We start from the raw sequence: 15,751 nt of genomic DNA on the forward strand, positions 1-15,751 counted from the left end.
CTCGCTGACACTGATATCCGATTGGCTACCCCGGGTGCCACCCCGACATTTCATTCGCAGTTTGATGATGATCTCATTTCATCTATTCAATCCGCGCATTTTTTCAAAAGAGAAAGAGGAAGCATTAACGCTCGTTTCACTTATGCTCCGTCTGCAGTATGGGTTGCAGTGCGCAACTGATCTGTGACTGTATATCACAAACATTTACTTATTTTTATTTCAAATGCAAAGTAGGCTATGCAGCGCATACGCACTGCAGAGGGAGTATGTGTGAAACAGTCGTTGGAGATACAGGAGATTGAGAATAATCAGTGGCGCACACTGGACGAGCTCATTGTTTGTGTACTAGCCTACTCAGAATTTTCCACTAGCCTATCTCACATTATAATTGTGTTAACAAATAAATCGCTGTTAATGTACTCACCTACTTCACCCTGGACTTGAAGATATGTATTGTTAATTTTTAAGTAATAGTTTTTTTTGTTTTTTTGCTTTAGAGAAGTATATTAATTATGCTAAATTGGTCCGTGTAACGCTTCACAATTCAATTTTCAGACTATACAATGCAAATGAAAAAATGAAACCAGACGTTCATTTTTCTTGTTTTTACATCATCAATGGATATTTGCCATTTCCCCCCCTTTTTTCAATTTTACTTTTGCTAAATTACGACTTTAGAAACAATCATTTGAATAAATGAAATCTAACCGATTTTCTATTTTTCCATTTTTTTTGTCTTGTAATTTGCTCCGTGGGCTGTACCATTAGCACGGGGGTGTGGCCGCGGACTACTTTCATTTCATTGATGTAACTGCTTTATTTACACTGCATGCATGTTTAGGAGTAGTTTAAAAGACTGAACACAGAATATGACCTTTTCCACCCAAAGTACTATCATTTTTATTATTAATATAATAACTGTGCCAAATATAAGGCATATAAAAATGCTAGCAGTTACGTCAATGAGATGATAGTAGTCCGCGGCCGCACCCCCGTGCTAATGGTACAGCCCACGGCTCAAATTACAAGACAAAAAAAAAAAAAAATGAAAAATAGAAAATCGGTTAGATTTCATTTATTCAAATTATTGTTTCTAAATTCGTAATTTAGCAAAAGTAAAATTGAAAAAAGGGGGGAAAATGGCAAATATCCATTGATGATGTAACCGCAAAACAAGAAAAATGAACGTCTGGTTTCATTTTTTCATTTTTGCATTTGCATTGTATAGTCTGAAAATTGAATTGTGAAGCGTTACACGGACCGTAAATCACCCTTTTTCTTTCTGTTTACGTTTTTTTCCCCAAAAGAAGAGTGTTAAATTGAAGCATATTTAAAAACTCAACACAGCATAATAATCATAATTTAACCTGAATCACCAAACTCATTTAGAGCCCAATCTCTGAGTTAGATCTACATTATCGATTAAAGCAGCTCTGTGATTCTACAGCAGAAGATCAGCTTTTTCCTTTTCTTTTCTTTTTTTTTTTAAAAAAAAAAAAAAAACTTGACGGACAATAGTTCAGAATCAAAGCAGACTCAGTCAAAAAAGGTGAAGGCTCATTTCAAAATGATTACAATTTAATAAAAGTTTAACTGGTATTAACATGCAAAAATGACATTGATTTGTAGGCCTGCAACTTGCACATGGTCTTCTGTGACTAGTTTCGGTTTACTCATGGCAATAAGGTAAATAGACCACAAGGTGGGAGTGTTGTGTTATAGCAAGAGATCATTCCTTTTTTTTTTTTTTTAACACCAGTGCATTGTGTAGTTCTTTTAAAATTATGGCATAGGTTTCACCAGACTTAAGACGTACAAATCAATATTTGAAGTACAAAGCCACACGTTAATTAAATACTGTAAATGTAGGATTCGTACCGGTTTTATACGTGTTAATTTGGGAATTGAGGCTAATGCAATTTAGCATCCACATCTCTCTGCATACCATGTATGTGTCATTTTTACTACATGTGCCCCAGCTACACTTTTATTTTCATACCGTTGAATTACTTAAAGCATTTTTAAATGATCCAACAGGACTGTCACAGTCATTGTTGGGAAGAGGAGATGTTTGGATCAAATTGCAGTTTTGTTCTAACTTAAACACATACCCAGTGAAAGTGCAAATTTTGAAGCAGTTGTGTTCCCTTTTAAAAATATGCACTTTTAATAAGTTACTACCCAGCTAACAGAATTTTGTTATAAGAACATTCTCCAAATATTCAGTGTTGGTTCTGGGAATGTAAAAAATGTCCAGTTTTCTTGACGTTAACATTTTTTTTAATAAGGTATGATGTTCCTCAAACGTTCTTTCAATCATTCAAACACCTGCTGTGAACAAACACTGAAAGAAAGAGAAATAAGAACACAAACTACAACTTTCTTCAGCTATAGCCTTAGATGAACTGAAGATAAAAGACATTAAATCTCTGAAGATCTGATTAAACAACTCCACAAACAACATTACCAGCTTCACTTATTACTAACCAGACTGACTTTATTTCTGTCACACGTCTACAGCAGTTCTTATTGAGAATTAACAGAGGTTTAGATGTTGATGTCTTCTCGAAAATGTTTCGTTTGTGGTCACCACCATGGAGATCAGTGTTTGCTTTAGTTGGTCTTTTGACCCTTGACTTTTGTTGAGTTACTTCTTTATCAGCAATTGCAGGTGTTTTCAGAAAACATTTCTGCATTGATAAAGTTGATCAACATGACTTTTAGAAACAGACAAGTTATTGCACTAAAGTGGTTTAAACAACTGTTTGTTTTTTGAAACACTGTCATTGTTAACTTCCTGTTTAAAACATGTTTTGTGTCATTTATTTATACACTCACAGACATCAACATTCGGCATATGAAACACAACAATGGTGACCTGCTTCATGCCAGCATACAAAACACATTCATGGCTCCCAGCATGCATTGCAGTATGAATAAATTATGCAGCTGAATCAGTATTAAATTATTCAGCAGATTTTACATATGCACACACAGATACATTACATACTCAAGGAAAAGGAAAACATTAAAAAGCATCATATGACCGCTTAAAGTTGTTTAAAATTGAGTTTTTATTGAATTCTGATTGTTTTTGAATTACCACGGTTTTCTCTGAATCGAAGTATACAATATTTATACCAAACCTGTCACAGAACAGATCATAGCCTCAAGTAACTAAATTTTGAGGAAATGTAGTTACTGCATTTTGCCTTTGGACAGCAGCACTGTTATGCTGCTGAAGAAATAGTTTGTTAGCAGCATTGCTACTGAGTCAATTACTTCCCAAAACGGATGAAAACTAAAGAAATTATTAACTTTCAGACATGTGCATGAAATCATAAATAATACAACATTAAACCAGACATTGCATTCATTCTTAAAGTTCCCCTGTGGTGAAAATCAAGTTTTTAATGTTGTTTACATGTCTGAGTGGAGTTTTTAATATGCTTTAATCTAACACTCTTATTTTAACACTTTAACAGTGTTTGAAAAAAAAAAAAACTATGTGCAAATTCATAAGTCAACACCATTGCTGAGTATTTTCTCCTTAAAACTGCAGCGAGCCAAAGACAGTCTCAAAAAGGCTAATTTGCATATTCATAGAACCATGCTAGGGTGAGGCAAGGGTGTAGAGTTACATTCAACCTATTTTAAGACATGAAGATTTTTTTCCCCAGGAAAAAACGTTGAATTAATTTTAAATTTGGAGATCAAAGATGGGTGATAAGGGATACAATTATTGACTACAAGGGGACTTTAAAATAACTCTCAGACACTGACAGACAAAACAGGACATATTTACAAAAAAAAAGGGTGAGATCAAAAATAGTCCTTCTCAGAAATAACCTGCTAACTCTGATAGAAATAACTACTGAAACTAGTAGAGCTCCTCTGCAGGGTCACAGCACGTGTATAAGGTGATGGACATACAGTATACAGTAAGATGTATATGTCTTTGAATGTAAATCTTATGCTAAGACACATAGTATATGATATTTTCACTGTTTGATTTGAGAGAATCTTTTATCTGTCAGACATCATTGATGGATTCAGTACTTCATTTCACAATAAAGCTGCTTTAGTGTGGAGCAGAGGTTAAACTGTCAGCTTCATATGAGCAGAAAGGAAAAAAAGCCCTTCAACCACATGCTATTCACATAAACACACACCGCAGACATACAAACAGACACGAAGCACAAACATCTATATGCTCATGCAGAAGCTGTTTGTCCAGACCACAGCAGGGTTCACTTTGACTCCTTTTGATTGCATCTAATTGGAGATTTAAACACAGTCTTAATTTGCTGAGACTTTAAAGCAATAGTTCACCCTAAAATGAAAATTAAGTCATCATTTACTCACCCTGGTGTTGTTCTTAATGCTGTATGCCCTTCTTTCTTTTATGAACTACAAATGGAGAATTTATTAAAAATGCTTGCACTCGTCCATATAATGGCAGTGAATAACGACCAGCAGCAAGCTTTAAAAAAAATGCAAAAGTATTACAGAATGATCTCAAGTGTTCTTGGGATGTACGACAGGGTGAAAAGCTAACTGAAACTTAATGTATTATTTAACAAAATTCTTGATCTTGGCCATTAGTCTTGTGCAGGGCTGCATGATGTGTGCATTTGTGAGACTTTTTTAGCGCTGCAGTTCACACCGTCTCACCCAGAAAAAGCACACAAGTTGTGAGAGATCAAGATTAACAAAAACATGACATGAAACTTCTAGAAATCCCACAAGAATACCCGTGTACTTTCTTCACTGACTCAAATATCACTGGACCAAAAATCTGTTTGTCTTTGACTGATAGTTGACAGATGTGAATGGAAACACAACGGATATATTCATCTCAGAGAATGGCACATTTTTGTTAATCTTGATTTCTCACAACTTGTGTGATTTTTCTGGGCAAGATGGAGTGAACAGTGCAGTCTCATGAAAGTGCACATCATGCACAGAAGACAAACGGTCAAGGTCAAGAATTTCATCAAATAATACATTAAATTTTGGTTTGTTTTTACCAAAACCTATCATATACCCCAAGAACACTTGGGATATACAGCATGTGTCACATGGGATCATTCTGTGATACCTTTGTGTCTTTTTTTAAAAAGCTTGATGCTGGTCGCTATCACTGCCATTATATGGATATGTAAGCGGGACTCCTTTTGTTGTCCATAAAAGAAATAAGGGCATACAGCATTAGAACAACACCAGGGTGAGTAAATGATGACTTAATTTCCATTTTGGTGAACTGTCCCTTTAACAGTTAAACATGAAAATGCTCCAATGGGCCACAATATTTAGATAATTTGTTAAAAGACCATTAAATAGCTAATTCTTTAGGAGACTAATTCATTAGCCCATCTCTGAATATCACACTTCAAACCCCTCAGAATGTCTGCTGGGATTTATTGATCATACTCAGGGTGAAACTAGAGCAAAACTGAAAAATATCCTGCTGAAAATAAAAATATTATGTTTTAACTTTTTTTTTTTTGGTAAGAATTTGTGCTACATTTATTGGACAATTAGTAGTGATTCTCTCAAAGAACTCCACTCAGACTCAAGTTGTCTCAGGATGTTCCTAGTGAAATTATCGTACAGCTGGATCTTCTACTCAGAAAAAGACTGAAGTTTGATCATCTCAAGGAGATAGGTGCATATTCCACATGATCCTCTTTAACTTTCTGTTAAAAAAAAAATGCATTACACAAAATAAAAAATGAAATATTTAAAACAAGTCAAATTAATTTGTGAAGACTGATTGAGGTACGGTGTGAGGAAGCAGCATGAGAAAACACTATCAAACATCTACTTCATTTACTATATATCAGTAGTTCTGCTTCAGGATTCAAATGTTACATTGCACATCATGTGGTGACCCAGCATAGTAGCAAAATTGTTAATCTTCCAAAAGAAATTTCTTTAAAATAAAATATTGAAAAGTAGTAATATTACCAGACCTGTGACCCATTTTTGTGTGTGTGTGTGTGTGTGTGTTGGGGGGGGGGGTTGCAAGAGATCTTGCTGCTGCTTAGTGCAAGTTTTGTGGTCAACATTACGTGGCACCACTTCCTTGGTCTGATCTGATACGAGTTTTTGTTGTAACAAGATCCGATCTGCCAGATGTAGCCTTGTTATAAGGCAGGACTGACGACATTAATCTTATTTTCTGATATAACTAACTGGGCAGTGATTGCAGTTCCCAGCATGGGACTGCATTAGGAGATTAAATGTTGAAATGAAATGTTATTTTATGTGTTTTTGTTAGTGTTTAAATAATAATCTTATTTCAAACCAAAAATAAGATATATAATCTTGTTTTCAGTTCGGATTAAGATTATTTTGCTTACCCCATTGGCAGATTATTTTGCTTGTTTTAAGGAAAAACTCACTTAATTTTGACTTATTTTTCCTAAAAACAAGAAAATAATTTTTACTTGTCAAGAAAATGCTTCTTGATCTAAGAATTTTTAGATATTTGGACTGGAAACAAGACAAAAATTCTAAGTAAGAACAGCATTTTTTGCAGTGTACTTGCTGCTGAAATGAGACAGAGAATAAATGATCTTACCCATTTATGTGTGTTTCTTTTGTAGAACACTGGCTCAGAGTAAGTGATCTCTTCTGCATTAGTCTGAACTGTTTTAACAATACAATGACAGATGCATTAAACAAAAAAATGAACCAATTCTTTTTATTCACAAAATTATTGTGAGTGACATATTATTATTATTATTATTATTATTATTATCAAGGGTCAAATTTAAGCGCTAACGGGATAGTTCACCCAAAAATGACATTTCTGTCATTAATTACTCAGGTGACCTTGATGTCGTTCCACAACCGTAAGACCTTCGTTTATCTTAGGAACACAAATTAAGATATTTTTGATGAAATTTTGATGTTTTTTTTTATCCCCCATAGAAAAAGCAATGTAATTACTGCTATTCAAGGTCCAGAAAGGTACTAAAGACATCTTAAAAATAGTCAGTGTGACTGCAGTGGTTCAACCTTAATGTTATGAAGCAACGAGAATACTTTTTGTGCACAAAAACTAAACAAAAATGAAGACTTTAATTAACAGTTTCTTCCCTACCCTGTCAATCTCTTATGCAGTTGACACAGTGAACGCAGTACAGAACAGCGACTCATTATTGGCCAGCTCCTGCATCAGCATCACATGCATGCGTCCTGCTGCTCATGTGAACAGCCTCGGCCAATACTGAGTCACTGTTCTGACACAGAACCTGAAAGTGCTACAATGAAAATAGCGTAGGAGAATGACAGGGGACAGACGAATTTGTTGAATAAAGTCGTTATTTTTGTTTTGTTTTTGTGCACAAATGTATTCTTGTCGCTTCATAACATTAAGATTGAACCACTGTATCTATTTTAACGATGTTTTCAGTACTTTTCTGTACCTTGAATGTGGTCATTTCGTTGCTTTCTATTGAGGATAAAAAACCTCTTGAATTTCATCAAAAATATCTTAATTTGTGTTCCGAAGATGAACTAAGGTCTTAATTAATGACAGAAATTTCATTTTTTGGTGAACTAACCCTTTAACACACACAATTAAAATGCTTAATTCTGCAATTTGTTGAAGAGCATTAATGTTTTTTTATTATTATTATTTGACATTATAACTGTTTTATGTACACAAAAAGTCTTTAGCAGAGTATGCAATAATTATTTTAAACATTCTTTACACAATTTTAATAGAAGCACGTTGAAACGTCACCCACCAGTGAAACTTCATAGAGACACTCATCTGAACACTAGCAGTTTGCCTTTTTACATAGGTAAGATTATGTTCATAAATTGAAGAAAGTTGTTTTATTATTGAATTAATGCAAACATATTGTCATGGTAGGTGGCTGATTCAATGAAGCGCATAACGATAGAAATACTATGATGACAGTCTTTAATATATTTAATATATTTAATCTTTACTTCAAAAAACTCGGAAGAATCAGGGAACACAACCACATAACTATAGGCGAGAACACAAATGTTTTGAAAGGGAATGCAAAGGTTTTCAAGCGAACACAAAATTTTTCAAGGGAATGCAAAACATTTGTGAATTAATGCAAAAGCACTGAAACATTTTTTTCCTCTCATCTCATTTTTTTTTTCATCACCATGTCCCTTTAGGGGCTCCATGTTAACCAGTGTAATTATATGCATATATTCTGATATGGGTATACTCTACAGTAGTTGGCAAACACAATAACTACACATATTAGTTTGGTAATGGAACTAGAGACTGTTACTACAAAAATAATGAGAATAACTCTCATGAATGATCATTAAAGGATTATTTCACTTTAAAATGAAAATTACCCCAAGCTATACTAACCCTCAAGCCATCGTACAGTAGGTGTATTTCAGTTTCTTCTTTCTGATGAACACAATCGGAGATATATTAATAAATATTCTGATGCATCTAAGCTTTATACTGGCAGTGAACAAGACCAACAAATACGAGCTGTGAAAGTGCATCCACACACATGTGGAGTACATGTCAAAGTAACATCCACATGGATGGCAGGACCCAAGGTTTTCTAGCAGAACATTGCCCAAAGCATCACACTGCCTTCGTCAGCTTGCCTTTTTCCCATAGTGCATCCTGGTGCCATGTGTTCCCCAGGTAAGCGACGCACATGCGCCCGGCCATCCACGTGATGTAAAAGAAATCTTGATTCATCAGACCAGGCCACCTTCTTCCATTGCTCCGTGGTCCAGTTCTGATGCTCACATGCCCACTGTTGGCTCTTTGGGCGGTGCACAGGGGTCAGCATGGGCACCCTGACTGGTCTGCGGCTATGCAGCCCCATACGCAACAAACTGTGATGCACTGTGTATTCTGACACCTTTCTATCAGAACCAGCATTAACTTCTTGAGCAATTTGAGCTACAGTAGCTCGTCTGTTGGATCGGACCACACAGGCCAGCCTTCGCTCCCCACGTGCATCAATGAGCCTTGGTCGCCCATGACCCTGTCGCCGGTTCACCACTGTTCCTTTCTTGGATCACTTTTGATAGATACTGACTACTGCAGACCGGGAACACCCCACAAGAGCTGCAGTTTTGGAGATGCTCTGACCCAGTCATTTCGCCATCACAATTTGGCCCTTGTCAAACTCGCTCAAATCCTTACGCTTTCCCATTTTTCCTGCTTCTAACACATCAACTTTGAGGACAAAATGTCCACTTGCTGCCTAATATATCCCACCCACTAACAGGTGCCGTGATGAAGAGATAATCAGTGTTATTCACTTCACCTGACAGAGCTGATCGGTGTATCTCCGATTGTGTTCATCAGAAAGAAGAAAGTCATATATACCTATGATGGCTTGAGGGTGAGTAAAGCTTGGGGTAATTTTCATTTTAAAGTGAACTAATCCTTAACCCTTTGATGCACAACATGGGTCAAAAATGACCCGACCGAGTTTTTATTTTCTATATCTTTGCAAGAAATTAATTTCATTACTCAGTATTCCAGGTATTCCTCAATGAACTTGTTTTTGATCATCACAAATCCTCATTTTCATTTTTTCTTTTTTATTTCTTGAATAAAAATAATTTTTGTATCACTACCCTTCTAATGCACAACATGGGTCAAAAATGACCTGTATTCATTTTCTATGTTATTTCAATCATGGCTAAGTGTTTCTTTGTTAAATATTTGAAAGAAATCTATTTTATCATTTATTTATTTCAGGTATTCATTAAATATCTTGTTTTTGATTTTCACAAATCATTATGTTTATTTTTTCTTCCTTACTTTATAAACAAACACAGTTTTTGTATGTCTACATCAATTTTACACACATGGGTCAAAAATGTCCCATATAGAAACCTTTGCAAATTTTTGCAAGTAGGAACATATTTACTGCAGAAAACTTCATCTGCCACACTTTTCACATCTCAACACGGCTGCCTTTGTATATTTGATGGATGTAAGTCATTATATATCATATACTAGGCTATATATATTATATTTCATCATTTTTATTTTTTGTCATAAATCAATGCTATTGGTCACCCTTTATGTCTATAATCTCTAAAATAGATTTCTTTCAAAGATTCAGCAAAGAATTACTCAGCCATGATTGAAATAACATAGAAAATGAATGCTGGTCATTTTTGACCCATGTTGTGCATTAGAAGGGGTTTTCATAGCTTATGCATCAAAGGGTTAAAGACTATCAATTAAAATATTTAACGTATAAAATTAGTATGTAACACTTGCCTTCTTGATCAGCTTTTCTGTGTTTCCTGCAGATGCAGATCCCGACTGCAGCAACAATCAACAGAGATCCAACAGAGATCAACACTATCAGAGAGACTGGAGAGTTTGTGTCCAGTGCTGTAATGATTAAGAAAGAAGTAAATGCATTAATCTGATCTACAACTGAAGACAGAGATCAGCTCAGTAAATAAACACATATATCATCACTGCTGTACCTGCACATGTGTGACAGAGTTGAGTGATGTCCAGATGTTGAGTCTTGTTTCTGATAGTATTGTTGATCACACAGCTGTAGGTGTTGTTATCCTGATATTCCACCTCCAGAGGTAGAGAGAGACTGATGCTGAGATCAGACACACTGATGCTGGACAATAAACTGTTTCCTTTGTACCAGGAGAGAGTCACATGACCCACATTCACAGCTGAACACAACAATGAACAATTTGATGATGATGATGAAGAACATTGTGGAGAGTTACTGCTGATGACAGGAACAGGCAGACGAGCTGGAAAACATCAAAGAATAGAGAGAAATGTGAATGAATCTAATCAACAATCTTATTTTTGATTTAGAGTGTTGAGTAAGTACAGTGTGATGATGACAAGTAGTGTCTGTCATCTCAAGTATTTAAATGTTTAATAATGTTATCATAAAAAATGAGCAAAAATGCTATCTTTGCTCACCATAGACAGAAACACTGAATGATTTTGATGACGTTTTCACTCCACTTATCTTTAGTTGATAAACTCCAGCATGTTCAGTTGTGATGTTTGTGATGGTCAGAGATCCAGTTTGATTGTCCAGCTCTAGTCTGTCTCTGAATCTCTCATCAGTACCGTTAGATGTGAAGAAGAATAGTTTCTCTCTTTTGATTTTAGCTATCAGAGAGTTTTCAGCTCCAGATGTCCACATAATGTCGTCCTCTTTAGATATTTTAGTAAAATCAGTGTATAAAGTGACAGAATCTCCCTCCATCACTGACACTGAATCACCAAACACACCTGAAGAACATGAAAAGGAACAGATTTCTCATTTATTTTTCATTAATTTTCATGACTATTCCAGGCCTAGAAATCACATTTCACATTTCTGATTCTGGTCACAGAGACCTGAATAAGTAGATCTCACAATAATGATTGATAACAGCATATGAAAATAGGCTTATTCCAACAGTAGCAGCAGCTTTATTACCCTGAAACGGAAAGAAATTAAGATGTAGAAATGTTTTTATAACTTACCAATCAGACTCCACCAGCACAAACAGAATAAAACAAGCGTGTAAAACATTTTCTTCAATAGTTTCGTGAAAAGTCTGACCTAAAAAGAAGCATGTTCTTCTGGTGTGTGGATCCTCCTCCCCCAAGAGAATCTGACAACATCCAGCCCACACACACAGAATGCATGTCATGTATAGTTACATATAGATGCTCTCCTGGCACTTATAGCTTTAACTGTTCTTTAACATAGTGAACTTTCTTAATTTTTCATTGATTTCTTAAACTTTTCTTCATTCTTTATATCATATAACATTTATAGTTTTTGAAAAGTAGTTGACTGTGTTAAATATGTAATAATACTGTGTGAATGTTGGATCAACTATTTCATGGTAAAATAGAGCCTAACACTATACAGTGATTTTAATATGGTTGTATATATTTATTCAGTTCTCAGTTTTTGTGTATGGAAAAACCAAAGTAAAAAGTTACTTGTTCACTGAACCTGTTTCACTGAAGTTTAGCTTCTGAGTAAAACCGAAAGCCACCGCGGTCGGTTTTCTTCAGATGTGTGGTTTGATCTCTTGGGTGGACAAACTTGTTTCTGAGAGAGGATGGTTATTTAGAGAGCATGCGTGTTTAGTTTGTAGGTGAAGGGCTTCTTCTTGCTTTTGTGAACAGCTTTTTATGACTCTTTAATCTAAGGAAACGTTAAACCAAGACGAGAAACTGAGAAAAACAGAAACATGATGATCATATTTAACTACCATTCAAATGAAAATATCATTGTTTTGTTTGTTTTTTAAAAGAAATTGATACTTCTATATCTAGGTAGTAAAGAACCATAAACAATATTTTCACATTCTAAAGGTTGTAGTTGGATTTTATTTAAAGAAACATTTATTTTATTTAGAAATTTAGTCAACAGCTCATTAAATGCAAAGTATTCAGCCTCAATTATTTTATAAACATTTGTGGGTTTTTTTATTTTTTATTATTATTATCTTTATTGTAAAATGTGCCATAACATTGACATGAGTGTCAGTGTTGAAATAGAGTTTTATACGTGAGCTACTTCAGGGGCTCCACAGACCATGACAGAAAATGAGTGTGTATCCCTAAGCTGGCATCTAAGGAGCAATAATGAATCCTATTATTGCTGAACCTGCTAACCTGGAGTTCTTCAGTATGGCAAAGTGTGGTCCAAACAAACATGAACATGTGTTCACTTGTAGAAGAAAAGTCACATACATCTGGAGTACCTGTCAAGCATCCAATCAGCGTTCACAAGGTAATACAATAAATTAACATGTTGAATGAAATTGACTGTTTCTAAGTAACTGGCTTTGTATGTTAGCTTATCTTGCTAATTGCTAATATGACATTTATTTTCAATATTTTAATAATTTATTTATTTTTGACGTACAATATCATAAAAGACTTGACTGTTTGGATTTGATTATTGGCAAAAAGTTGAGTAGATCCAGAAAGCAGTTCATGCACACCAGCCAAACAACCACAATACGACATCCACCACAGAAGATTGTGTCTTTCTGGAGAGTACTGATAATTCCTTAATAATAATAATAAAAAAATACTAATCTGCATCTGAGAATGCAAGACATGTCAAAATAAGAGCCCTTCCCTCCATCTACTCAAAATATATTTCAGCTATTTGAAGACTAAAAATTGATTTAACATTTGTGAATTTACAAACCCGATTCCAAAAAAGTTGGGACACTGTACAAATTGTGAATAAAAAAGGAATGCAATAATTTACAAATCTCATAAACTTATATTTTATTCACAATAGAATATAGATAACATATCAAATGTTGAAAGTGAGACATTTTGAAATGTCATGCCAAATATTGGCTCATTTTGGATTTCATGAGAGCTACACATTCCAAAAAAGTTGGGACAGGTAGCAATAAGAGGCCGGAAAAGTTAAATGTACATATAAGGAACAGCTGGAGGACCAATTTGCAACTTATTAGGTCAATTGGCAACATGATTGGGTATAAAAAGAGCCTCTCAGAGTGGCAGTGTCTCTCAGAAGTCAAGATGGGCAGAGGATCACCAATTCCCCCAATGCTGCAGCGAAAAATAGTGGAACAATATCAGAAAGGAGTTTCTCAGAGAAAAATTGCAAAGAGTTTGAAGTTATCATCATCTACAGTGCATAATATCATCCAAAGATTCAGAGAATCTGGAACAATCTCTGTGCGTAAGGGTCAAGGCCGGAAAACCATACTGGATGCCTGTGATCTTCGGGCCCTTAGACGGCACTGCATCACATACAGGAATGCTGCTGTAATGGAAATCACAACATTGGCTCAGGAATACTTCCAGAAAACATTGTCGGTGAACACAATCCACCGTGCCATTCGCCGTTGCCGGCTAAAACTCTATAGGTCAAAAAATAAGCCATATCTAAACATGATCCAGAAGCGCAGGTGTTTTCTCTGGGCCAAGGCTCATTTAAAATGGACTGTGGCAAGGTGGAAAACTGTTCTGTGGTCAGACAAATCAAAATTTGAAGTTCTTTTTGGAAAACTGGGACGCCATGTCATCCGGACTAAAGAGGACTAGGACAACCCAAGTTGTTATCAGCACTCAGTTCAGAAGCCTGCATCTCTGATGGTATGGGGTTGCATGAGTGCGTGTGGCATGGCCAGCTTACACATCTGGAAAGGCACCATCAATGCTGAAAGGTATATCCAAGTTCTAGAACAACATATGCTCCCATCGAGACGTCGTCTCTTTCAGGGAAGACCTTGCATTTTCCAACATGACAATGCCAGACCACATACTGCATCAATTACAACATCATGGCTGCGTAGAAGAAGGATCCGGGTACTGAAATGGCCAGCCTGCAGTCCAGATCTTTCACCCATAGAAAACATTTGCCGCATCATAAAGAGGAAGATGCGACAAAGAAGACCTAAGACAGTTGAGCAACTAGAAGCCTGTATTAGACAAGAATGGGACAACATTCCTATTCCTAAACTTGAGCAACTTGTCTCCTCAGTCCCCAGACGTTTGCAGATTGTTATAAAAAGAAGAGGGGATGCCACACAGTGGTAAACATGGCCTTGTCCCAACTTTTTTGAGATGTGTTGATGCCATGGAATTTAAAATCAACTTATTTTTCCCTTAAAATGTTACATTTTCACAGTTTAAACATTTGATATGTCATCTATGTTGTATTCTGAATAAAATATTGACATTTGAAACTTCCACATCATTGCATTCCTTTTTTATTCACAATTTGTACAGTGTCCCAACTTTTTTGGAATCGGGTTTGTATATTTATGAGCATGGTCCTTTGATATATATATATAAAAAAGTTTATGTTCCCCTTATAATGTTAATAAAATGCAGCACACTTTGAATGATGTGTCTTAAATATACTAGTTGTTCTTTCTATCAGACAGAAATGAAATTAAATTAAATGAAACCAGAGGTGGTCTTATTATTGGCGAAACTACGGCGCTTGTGCATTCACTGTTTTTTTAATTGTTTCTTACAGGGATAGTTTACCCAAAATGAAAATTTGCTGTTAATTTACTCAACCATCCAAGATGTAGGTGACTTTTTCTTCAGTAGAACAGTGAAGAAGATTTGTAGCTAAAACTGTGGTCTTTGATGATTCATATAATGCATGTCGACGGCTACTGTCACTTTGGGAGTCAAAAAAACATATACAGGCAAAACAAAATGAATACCCATGACTCCTGGTGATTCATTGAGGGCTTATGAAGCGAAACGATTGGTCTGTGCAAGAAACTGAACATTATTTACAACATTATTACTTGTAATCCACAGCCTCTGTAAATGATCCTGAGCGCGTTTACAACAATCTAGAGCGCAAGCTTCCTGTAGCTTTATGAGGCTCTGTGCGTTCGTGTGTTTTGGAGGAGGCGTGGCTTTAGAGACGTCTGAAAGGAGGGTGGGATCTCATGCTTTAAAAGCTAGCTTGCTATTGCTAGCCTCACCGAAATTGCCTACCCTATTTTTAAATGCAGTTGTCACTTCTGAAACTTTACAGTGAGCACAGCAATAGCAAGCTAGCCTTGAAAGCATAAGATCCCTCCCTCCTTTCAGACCGTCTCCAAAGCCACGCCTCCTTCAAAACATATGAACACGTACATGGGCACCTGCAGGATTTTATCTCAGGGTATGCACAGAACTAGCAATCCTATTGTCTCCGATGGTGGAGACAATAGAGTACCTCAGAGATGACGTGTTTTTGTATGCAATCCC

Source organism: Ctenopharyngodon idella, chromosome 10 (genome assembly GCF_019924925.1).
Source record: "Ctenopharyngodon idella isolate HZGC_01 chromosome 10, HZGC01, whole genome shotgun sequence".
NCBI classification, from domain to species: Eukaryota; Metazoa; Chordata; class Actinopteri; order Cypriniformes; family Xenocyprididae; genus Ctenopharyngodon; species Ctenopharyngodon idella.